This window comes from Chenopodium album, chromosome 25 (genome assembly GCF_948465745.1).
Source record: "Chenopodium album chromosome 25, dcCheAlbu1.1, whole genome shotgun sequence".
Lineage (NCBI taxonomy): Eukaryota > Viridiplantae > Streptophyta > Magnoliopsida > Caryophyllales > Amaranthaceae > Chenopodium > Chenopodium album.
In genome coordinates this window covers 16,465,336-16,476,836 of record NC_137858.1, presented here as the reverse complement: position 1 = coordinate 16,476,836, position 11,501 = coordinate 16,465,336, and positions in this window count along the sequence as shown.

The following is an 11,501-nucleotide window of genomic DNA, read 5'->3' as shown; positions in this document are numbered from 1 at the left end:
CTCTCTCAGCGTGTCCAGTCTCAACCACTTCGCATTACACCCTTGACGCCATTCTCAACAAGTCCATTGAGTTAAACAAAGCCATCATTCTTCAAAGTATTTGAGGTAAATGTTGATAATGGGCTGACTAAGGAGGTGATGAGTCTTGAGTGATATGTCTTCCTTTTCCATTGAGGCATCTCCTTGTTGTTGTAAGCCTAATTGCGTCTACTTTGTTGAAGAAGATAAAGGGGACGTCACTATTTATGATTTAACCTCTGGTTTAGTAACTGAGGATTGCCTTAATCCTTCTTTGTTATGAGATTGGAAGTGTACTTTTTGGGTTGAGGCACCTTCAATCATAACTAGCCCCAATGTTCCTTTAAGCAGTGGTCAAAGTTCTGATTTTTACAAATATTAAAACTGTTGGTGGAGATAATCGGAACAACAAAACAAATAATGGATCTAGGCGTGTACGAAGAACACTTTCCTAAAAACGTAATTCGCCCCACCGTACTAACAAGGCTATAATGAACATGTTTTTGGGATACAAAGATTTACACACGCAAGAGCGTTTAGTACTAACGATCATGAGTTCCTAGAGATTATGAGGAAAAAAAGAGAAAAGGGGAGAAGAATTGGATGAACGTTCATTCAACCAGAATTGATCTTTTATAGATCAAATATGACAGTTACGTGAAAGGATAATAACAAACAATTATTCTAATGATAGCTGTTTGACTAATATTTAATTAATTATTAAATAATATTTAATTAATAATCAGAGTTAAAATTTAAGTTGATAAAAATAAATTATCGTATTAGGCTTTTATTTTCCGTGTCCGTGTCAAGTGGTTAAGTGCTAAGTCTATGATTATAAATATATATAAGCCACTTAGCCCACTAGTCCAAAAACACCACTTAGCCCATTTCATAACTCATATCCAATTGCTTATAATATAAGCAATACATCACCCTCTAATTCTTTCCATGTGGGATAACCTCCCACACATAACATAATTATTGGAAATACTCCAACAATCCCCCTCCATTTCCAAAATTAATGGAGACTCTGGAAACCTTATGCATAAATAAAGGTATCTTACAATTGAACCCTTACTTAGTAAATTTGTTATCAAATAGTCAGGATGACATGGTAGACTATGCTTTAAACCAATGATCCTCTTTGACTAATATTTTCAAATTACACACAAGATTTCAATCCCCTTAAAATCTAGTAAAGAGCTGACACATTTAAAAAAGGCCATGTGTCATGTATCCAATCATGAGCGCCTCAGAGTTAAAAGTCCTAATACTCCTTAAAGCGGTCAAACTTTACGCTCACTTAAGTAAACTTCACAATACTCCCATTAAAGTATTATAACAGGAATATTTGAATATATATACACCACATCATTATAAATAAAATACTGATATTTTCCAATACTTATATTACAATTCAAATAAATTCTATTTAAAGTGTATTAAGAGCTATGCTCACCCTACTTTAATACAAATGTGAACTAACACAAGCACTATAATTTTCGAGATTATCTTAAAATCTACAAATGATTTTGACCTGATTTCAATTGGTTTGGAAAGAAGACTTGATAAACTTTCCAATGATATATTATATGCCTTATTATGAGTTACGGATCAAAAGTTATGATGATTTTAAAAACGCGTAAAAATTGGAATTACCGCGTAGCAGCTAAAATGCCGCGACGCGGCAAGATCTGACGTGGCACGGGAAAAATTCCCGTGACACGGTATTTGGATGTGTTTTTCATGTTTTTTAGTGCCCCGGGACTTGGCATTGGTACCGTGACACGGCGCCTTATGCCGCGACACGGTGGACTTTGCCGCGTCACGGCATTTTCTGCCGTGTCACGATAGGTTGCTGACGTGACGGTGCTCACAAAACTTCCCCACATCACGGGAGACTGTGCCGCGACACGGGGAGTATTTCCGTGTCACGGTAGGAATTCCCGTGTCACGGTTCCTTTCACGTGACACGGGACAGCTTCGTGTCCTATCCGCATAAACCCTTCACGCGTTTTTACTCCCATAGGTCAAATATTTCCCGCGTCACTCTAATTTTCCCCGCATCACACGAATTTTCCCCGTGACATGGTAGAATCTTCCGTGTCACGGTAGCCTTTTTTAGGGTTTTTTTTATCTTTTTAGGGTTCCGTGTGTTCCCTCTGCTCATTTTTCCTATAAATAGGACCCCCCTTTCTGCAGTTCGGGGCACCAAATCCTTCTCTCTTCCTCTCTTTTCCACCAAAAATCATTATCTTTTGTTTCTCACATATTCTAAGCCTCAAACCTACATTCCTGATTATATCATTCTTCCCCTAAGCACTCCAAGGAGTCCATATTTAACCCGAGGTTCCGTCCTTAAACCAAGGCGTGAAAGGTACAAATAATTGAGGGTTTGGACCAAATCAACTCTACATTTATTTAATTTAATTATTTCAATTTGATTAATATTTTTATTGAAGTGACTAACAATTTATTCATGATGTAGCAATTTCAAGGAAACGCGGAAAGTGAGTAATTAATCACTTAATTACTCTTGTCATTATTTCTTGTTGCTATTATCATGATTAGGGTTTATTATTATTTGATTTGACTAACTCTATCATTGTTAAATTGCTTCCAATATTAATGTTTATTTTATTATTACTTATGATCACGATATTGCATGTTTAAAGGGAATATGTAATTGAATATAACGCTTAATAAGATAATTTGGACAACCGGTTTAGGTTCCTTTAATCTTGTTATTTAATTGAAGTGATCACTAATATTTTAGAATTACATGTTGCATTATATTCAACCAATTTCGCATAATAATAGTTTGGAGCAAATTGAATCTTTGTGTGTATGCCTTTGAGATCACAGGAATACTTTTCACTATAAGAATCGAGTAGAGGCTAATACGGGCGAATGTGACTCCATGACCCACTTCGTACCATCATCCCCGATCCTCCTTTCGTGGTTCTGAACCATATGGAGTGAGTAATCTCATGGATTATGAATAGGGTGTAACCTTCACGGGTCAATCGTTGTTGCCTTTCGTTGTCCCTTAATCGTGGTTGCCTTTTATGATCCGTGAACGGTTTACAAGTTCCTTAAAAACTTGTTGGCGGCTCCCTACTTTGCTTTGTCCCTAATCGTATATGTTAATTCCCACTTCCTATGAGTGCCAAGCATATTCACAACATGCTTAACGTAGGTGCACTTCGAACGACGCCTACAATTTGGCGACTCCACTAGGGAGGATTCTTGGTTATTTATTGATTTGAGTGATCGGTATTTAATTAAGATGAGTGGATGAGACTTGAAAGATTCTTGAATATTATTCCTGTGATTAATTTGGCATTTTTGCATAAGCATAGACGTTTTAACGTTGCATTTAGATCTGTCCAGTAGGAAAAATTGAATAACTTGATTGCGTACGAAGGAAAACAGGACACCAGTGAGATTTTCTGACTGTTGTGTCACGGTAGAATCTTCCGTGTCACGGTGCAGTTCACTGTCTGATGGTGGGCAACACCGTGACACGGTGCTCTTTGCCGTGTCACGGTAGTCCTTAAATCAGTCCGGTGGCTTATTCTCTTCTCACAGTAAACTTCCTTCGGTTTTTCTAAAAAATTATGTGTTCTACATACGTCTTAGCCCCGGGGGATTTAAGCTCTATCAACCCAAAAACGCTCATGGCAATAAGGGTCCATCCGAGTTATTAAATCCACCCAAACCATGGAGTCGAGTTCGATTTCATCACAAACTCGCGGAGCCACCCGTTGGCATACACCCTCAAGGGAGGCTGCCTTGCTAACGCGTCCAAACTCTTAACCATGGTACCCTTTTGACACCAAATAAACCTGACCATAGTGAAACATAGAACTTGACCTTAGGTTGCGAACTCCTCTTTGCATCATTGTGCCTACGTGTTCTATGTGTGCATATTTTATCGTTTTGATCCTAACCTTAATGGTCCTTCTTTGTCTATGGTGGATTATTTTATGACTAATGATTGCCAATGGACCGTACTCACTTAGTAATTAGCGCAAACTCTATATTGATTAAAATTTGGAAAAATCACAAAACTGGCCCTAGAACTATGCACCGTGTCACGGCAGCTCTGCCGCGCCACGGTGTGCAGTGCCGTGATACGGCGTTTTCTACCGTCTGACGGTAGACTGCACCGTGTCACGACAGTCAGCACTGTGACACGGCGCCTAGGAAAAGTGTCCTGTCAGTATTTTTTTGGTCTTTGTGCGTATTTATGTGGTTCATATGTCAAGTTTGGTGTCATGTCTAGCCGTACGGTCATAACACGCGTCCATAACCCTACTTAATCACTCACGAGTCTAGTTCTAGTCCACACACACTTTCCTTATTCTTTTTTTCGACTCGAGTCATACACCATGCCGTTTATGATCGTATACTAGGTTATGCACCCCCATTTCCGTCAAAAGAAAAGATGAGTGGAGTTTTATTTTTCTCACCTGTTTTTAAATGACTATTGTTTTCCCATTTCTTTCCTATCTTGAGCAATGAGTCAAACAATTAAGTGAATTTATTTCATTTCACAGTACTTGGTCAAGGAGTAGGGGTAGATTGGTACGGTTCGAGTCATTACCGCAGCAACCTCTTAGGTCTAAGAGCGTCCAAAGAAAACTTCACCATCTCTATATCACTTATCATCTTCAAACTACTTTCAGTTTGTTCCAATGGCCACCAAGGAAGATGTTGAGAATATCAACAAATCCATTGAGGCAATGTTTGCCATGATGCAAACACTCACTACCAGAGTCGACACAGTAGAGCAAAACAATGTTACTACGGCTGCAATGGACAAGATCAAAGAGCAAATGAGAAAGATTTCTAAGGATTTCACCTATGTGGAACGGCCTCCCACTCCTTTGGATATGAAGAACACACTGCCTGACAAGTTCTCCACTGCTGATGTCCCCAAGTTCAAGCCAACTGACAACCCAATGTTCCATTTGAAGGCGTTCTCTGCAACTATGGCTCTCAAGGGTCTGGATGTAACACTCTTCCCTACGGTGTTCCCTCTCTCCTTGGAGCATGCTTGCCAATAATGGTTTTATTCTCTAGGTGCCAAGCATATTGCAACTTGGCAAGATGTCATTGACAGTTTCATGAATCGTTACAAGTGTAACATTCAAACTAAAACGTCTGAATGTGAAGTCTCCATTCTCAAACAGAAAGAGAATGAAGGCTTCACCGCTTATCTGAACAGGTGGAGGGAAACGGCTACACTCTTGGTAGATCCCCCTAAAGAAAAAGAGATGGTTCGCCTATTTATCCAGAACCTAACTTACAAGTACAAGCAACACCTTAGGTTCTTGCCTTTGAACACTTTCGAAGTTGTATATGACATTGGCATCAATATCGAGGACGAGCTAATAATGACTGCTGGTAGTAATAATAACAACACTTGGAAAAACAAGAAGAACGACCTTCCTTCTTCTTCGTCTTCTAAGCCTGAAAATACTACCAATAATATAATACAAGTTGATCTCAATGATGTATTAGCTCTTGATGCTCCATTGCCTAAGAAAAGGAGAACCTACACTCCTTTAGGAATGACTTATGATGCGGCCTTTGATCGCCTTTACGGTCAAGGCTTGATCACGCCTATTGGGCCATTTCCAGAACTAAAACCTGAAGAAAGGAGTGCTAAGTGGAATCGCAATGCCCATTGTAAGTTCCATCAAGGAAGGGGCCACACCACCGAGCAATGCTGGACTTTGAAGGATGCCATTCAAGACTTAGTAGATGCCAACAAACTTCCCATCCCTCCAGGTGGTAAGAAATGACAAGCAGCAATGAAGACAGAGCGCACGATGAGCCAGCGAGATTTCATGATTTCTTCTTTTTATTAGTTTTCCCTTTCCCCAATTCAAGTCTAGTATAGATTTCCCTTTCTGTAATTTGATAATTTTGTCAGCTTATTCACCATTTTAAGCAATAAATTGAGTATTCTTTACATCTCGATCATTTTCATCTAAAAAAAAAAAAATTGCCGAACTAAACACAAGGTACATCAATGATTTGAGGCACCTTTGCAACCCTATCATTACCCTTAAACCATTTTCATTCGATCACATATCCATTTATTCATCAACCACTTTGAGCCTCGTCTAAAGTTTGGCCTCATTTATTCAACCCACATTCACCTAACCATGGGATGGGAAGGTGTGCAATTTGTGTAACATCCAAAAAGCAAGTTCAAATAAAAAATAAAATAAATAAAATAAAAAAAGCAAAGAAATAAAATTAAAAAAAATGTCTAAAGGCAAGTGTTCCAATGTCTTTGATATGAACACGTCTCGAATTGTGTCTCTCATCGAGTGCTTGGTACCGTGCCTGAGAAACATGAATTCTAAGTGAGTGATGGACCACATGATCCGGGATTGCCTACATTGATTCAAAAGAATTAAAAAAATAAAAAAAAAACTTGCGATTTCAAATAAACAATTGCATATCTTGGGGGCTTCTCTCGGGTCTTGAGCCTTTTTACCCCTTTCTTCCTTAAACCATCAGCTTAACCACATTACAACCCTCAAAAGACCTCTTTGAGATGTACATGTACTTGTGCGAAGTTCGGTTAGAGCTACGTTCGGCCTGATTCCTAACGGATACGTAGGCAACCTCACATCGAGGTGCGGCCACATTCATATTCATATCCATGCATGATCGAGTCAAAGAATATCCAATGCTTACCCCTACCCATTTAGAGCTAGACTTGGGGGCTTGAACCCACATCACTTAGCTTACGTACCCAACCTAATGAGAGTCATCATCTTTGACTCTTCTCACATCTATTTCCATCACCACAACCTTTGCAGCCAACCTTAGCATCACTTTCACACACTTCACTCACACATACATAGCCATATCATCTTTCCCTTTAAGAACCCTTTATCATGAAATTTTGTTTCAACACGGTGCATGTCATCATCTTTCAAGACAATATTCTTTAGAAGAAACATTGTTTACTTGCCTAGCTTCCTGACCTGAGCAATATTCATTGTTTCACGCATTGCATAATGCGTTGAGCAATATTTATATGTCAATGATTTTTAATCATACAAAGCATATCGTGCTTAGCTCCTTGACCTAAGCAACGTTCATTATGCAATAATCACTTCATCTATATACGTGCTTAGCTTCCAGACCTAAGCGACGTTCGAGATCATTTCTTTACACCATATATGATGCTTAGCTCCATGACCTATGTTAATTCATTTATCGTGTCACATGATGTAATTGTCCTTAGCCTCCTGGCCTAAGAACATGTATCATGCATACATTATCTTCAAGAAACGCAATTCGATCCATGCATGCGATTCATTTCGTCTTGCTGAACGAGGAAGTTCAAAACTTCTTCCCTTTTTCATATCTTTTCTTTTGGGGAAGTTGAAAAAACTTTTTCAAATTTCTTTTTCGAGGGAAGTTCGAAAATAAACTTTTTTTTTCACGTCTTTCTTTTTCGGGAGAAAGTCAGTACCCTCCACTCATCTCATGACGAAAATGACGGAAAATTTTTTCTTTTTCATTTTCGGTTGCTTGTGTCTGTGCACACACCCACTCAATACACATATACACAAAATCATAAGTCATACACATGTCATGTCATGCTTGGTCAAGTCAATTGATCAAGTCAATCATAGTCTATACGAGTCCCTTCTAGACGAGTCCCTTAGCAAATTTTATTTTGCAGGTCTCATCTAAAGCCTACGTCCGGGGACAAGCGGACCATTAACAGCCCATGTCCGGGGACAAGCGGACCAACTACAGCCCACGTCCGGGGACAAGCGGATCATCTACAGCCCACGTTCGAGGACAAGCGAACCAATTACATCCCACGTTCGGGGACAAGCGAACCTTTTATAGCCCACGTTCGGGGACAAGCGAACTAACTATAGGCCACGTTCGGGGACAATCGAACCATCATCATTTTAGTCATCATCTCCCAAGCAAAGACGATTTACGGTGCAAGGTTCTCGATACACAGAGACTTGCAATTTCATCATCAGACAAGTTTTTCCTCAAGCATGGAAAGTATCTCAACCGGTGGGTTTCTTCAAGCATAGAAAACTTCCAACATCATCTGTCAACTTTCCTCAAGCATGGAAAGTATCATCCGGTGGATTCCTTCAAGCATAGGAAGCTACCAAACTCATTTGTTACCGATACACTGGTGTCAGATATGCATTCTATCCCTTTACTCTTTTATCTGTGGAACTAACATTCTTCTGCAGGTATCGGCGTATACAGAGTGATTTAGGATCGCAGAACGTCTTAAATCATTTTCCGTCCCAATCGACTACTTTGACTATCGTTTTCGAAACTGTCGTTTCTACAAACTCAGTCAAAGTGGGGGGATCTGTAGACACCTAAAAATGTCTCCCCAAAACCAAACCCGATGATGAACACCTTTCACCGCCGCTATTGGTCGGGCTGAGTATGTAATCTTTAGAGTTCTTAAATCTATGTTCTATCCAATACATTTCATAAACCAATCCATTTCCTACCTCATTTCCCTAAACCATAACTTACTTTCCACTTTCCGTATCCACATCACAAAACCAAGCTGAACTGATTTTATGGATATATAATTTTGATCCAATTATTATTTGGTTAGATAATCCTTTCAATAAGCTTTCCAACCATATATCATAAGCCCAATTCCGAGCTATAACGAAAAAGATATGAGCAAAACACTAAACTCGGCCCAAAACCGACACCCTTCCACTAAAACGATCATATCTTAAAATCTACAAATGATTTTGATTTGATTCTAATTGGGTTGGAAATTTGAGTTGATAAAATTTCCAATGATATATTATATGCCATATTCCGAGTTACGGATCAAAAGTTATGATGATTTTAAAAACGCGTAAAAAACTGGAATTATCGCGTAGCAGCTAAAATGCCGCGACGCGGCAAGATCTGACGTGGCACGGGACAAATTCCCGTGACACGGTACTTTGGATGTGTTTTTCATGTTTTTAGTGCCCCGTGACTTGGCATTGGTACCGTGACACGGCGCCTTATGCTGCGACACGGTGGACTTTGCCGCGTCACGGCATTTTCTGCCGTGTCACGGTGGGTTGCTGACGTGACGGTGCTCACAAAACTTCCCCACGTCACAGGAGACTGTGCCGCAACACGGGGATTACTGCCATGTCACGGTAGGAATTCCTGTGTCACGGTGCCTTTCACGTGACACGGGACAGCTTCGTGTCCTATCCGCGTAAACCCTTCATGCGTTTTTACTCCCATAGGTCAAATATTTCCCGCGTCATTCTAATTTTCCCCGCATCACACGAATTTCCCCCGTGACACGGTAGAATCTTTCGTGTCACGGTAGCCTTTTTTAGGGTTTTTTTTTATCTTTTTAGGGTTCCGTGTGTTCCCTCTGCTCATTTTCCCTATAAATAGGACCCCCCTTTCTGCAGTTCGGGGCACCAAATCCTTCTCTCTTCCTCTCTTTTCCACCAAAAATCATTATCTTTTGTTTCTCACATATTCTAAGCCTCAAACCTACATTCCTGATTATATCATTCTTCCCCTAAGCACTCCAAGGAGTCCATATTTAACCCGAGGTTCCGTCCTTAAACCAAGGCGTGAAAGGTACAAATAATTGAGGGTTTGGACCAAATCAACTCTACATTTATTTAATTTAATTATTTCAATTTGATTAATATTTTTATTGAAGTGACTAACAATTTATTCATGATGTAGCAATTTCAAGGAAACGCGGAAAGTGAGTAATTAATCACTTAATTACTCTTGTCATTATTTCTTGTTGCTATTATCATGATTAGGGTTTATTATTATTTGATTTGACTAACTCTATCATTGTTAAATTGCTTCCAATATTAATGTTTATTTTATTATTACTTATGATCATGATATTGCATGTTTAAAGGGAATATGTAATTGAATATAACGCTTAATAAGATAATTTGGACAACCGGTTTAGGTTCCTTTAATCTTGTTATTTAATTGAAGTGATCACTAATATTTTAGAATTACATGTTGCATTAATATTCAACCAATTTCGCATAATAATAGTTTGGAGCAAATTGAATCTTTGTGTGTATGCCTTTGAGATCACAGGAATACTTTTCACTATAAGAATCGAGTAGAGGCCAATACGGGCGAATGTGACTCCATGACTCACTTCGTACCATCATCCCCGATCCTCCTTTCATGGTTCCGAACCATATGGAGTTAGTAATCTCATGGATTATGAATGGGGTATAACCTTCACGGGTCAATCGTTGTTGCCTTTCGTTGTCCCTTAATCGTGGTTGCCTTTTATGATCCATGAACGGTTTACAAGTTCCTTAAAAACTTGTTGGCGGCTCCCTACTTTGCTTTGTCCCTAATCGTATATGTCAATTCCCACTTCCTATGAGTGCCAAGCATATTCACAACATGCTTAAAGTAGGCGCACTTCGAACGACGCCTACAACAAGCAAAGGTTTGGCTAAGGGGAGTTTGATTTGTTTAATTTATATAGTATTTTACCCCCGTCCCTTGGTCATAATTAGTAGTGTTTTTGGCTTTTTAGAGCCATTTTTGTTACTGTAAGGAGGGTGTTCCCATCGTAGGGGATCCTTCTCCTTAGATGCCAATGGCTCTTTAAAGCCTAGGACTTTACACTTGTTATGGTGTATTAGGATTTGAATTCCTGACTATTTGGGAGACCTTGAATTAGAGATTATTCTATCATACATGCTTTTTTGTAAGAAACAAGTAGGAGTCGCCAATGAGTTTTAGGAAAACCCATAAACCTCGTTCATGCCTTTCTCCCAAGTAAAGTTCAAGGGGTATTTAGCATGAATCATAAGTTTACCCTTGCCCAAATTGGTCTAGAATCCAGAAATGAGTTCGGGAGCGAGGGTACTAAGATAATGTTCCCTTTAGAGGGGAATTGCAATCTTAGCCCTAGTGCGGCCTCTACTAGCTCTTCCTTTGCACAATTTCATTACCAAACAATATATGCAGCGTGATACCTAAAACTATTTTAGTTGATTTTATTTACACACATTAATTCACGTAGGAATTACATCATAAGGTCGTTATTCTTATTTAATCAAATTTGTGAAAAGAACAAGAAAATAAACAATGTTCGCCTTGGATTAAGTGATCAACCAACAATTATTTTATTCAATTCTAATCTTTATTTAACGAAAGATACTATATGGAATTGATTAATTAATTATTTTTAAAGGCGATCAAACAACACTAATTGATTAATTAAAGTTCTTTTAAACAAGAAAATAAAGGTGATTTAACTAAGTGCTCGGGAATTTACCACTTCTCTTTGCTAGATCTCCGTTTAGAACACTTATGGATTCCTTCTTGTTGGGGAACCTCCACCGTAGTAACAAAGTATCGAAAAGGGTGAGTGTTTAGGACAAGAGGGTTAGGAAGCACAAGTTCACAAGTATTCTGCCAGAATTTAG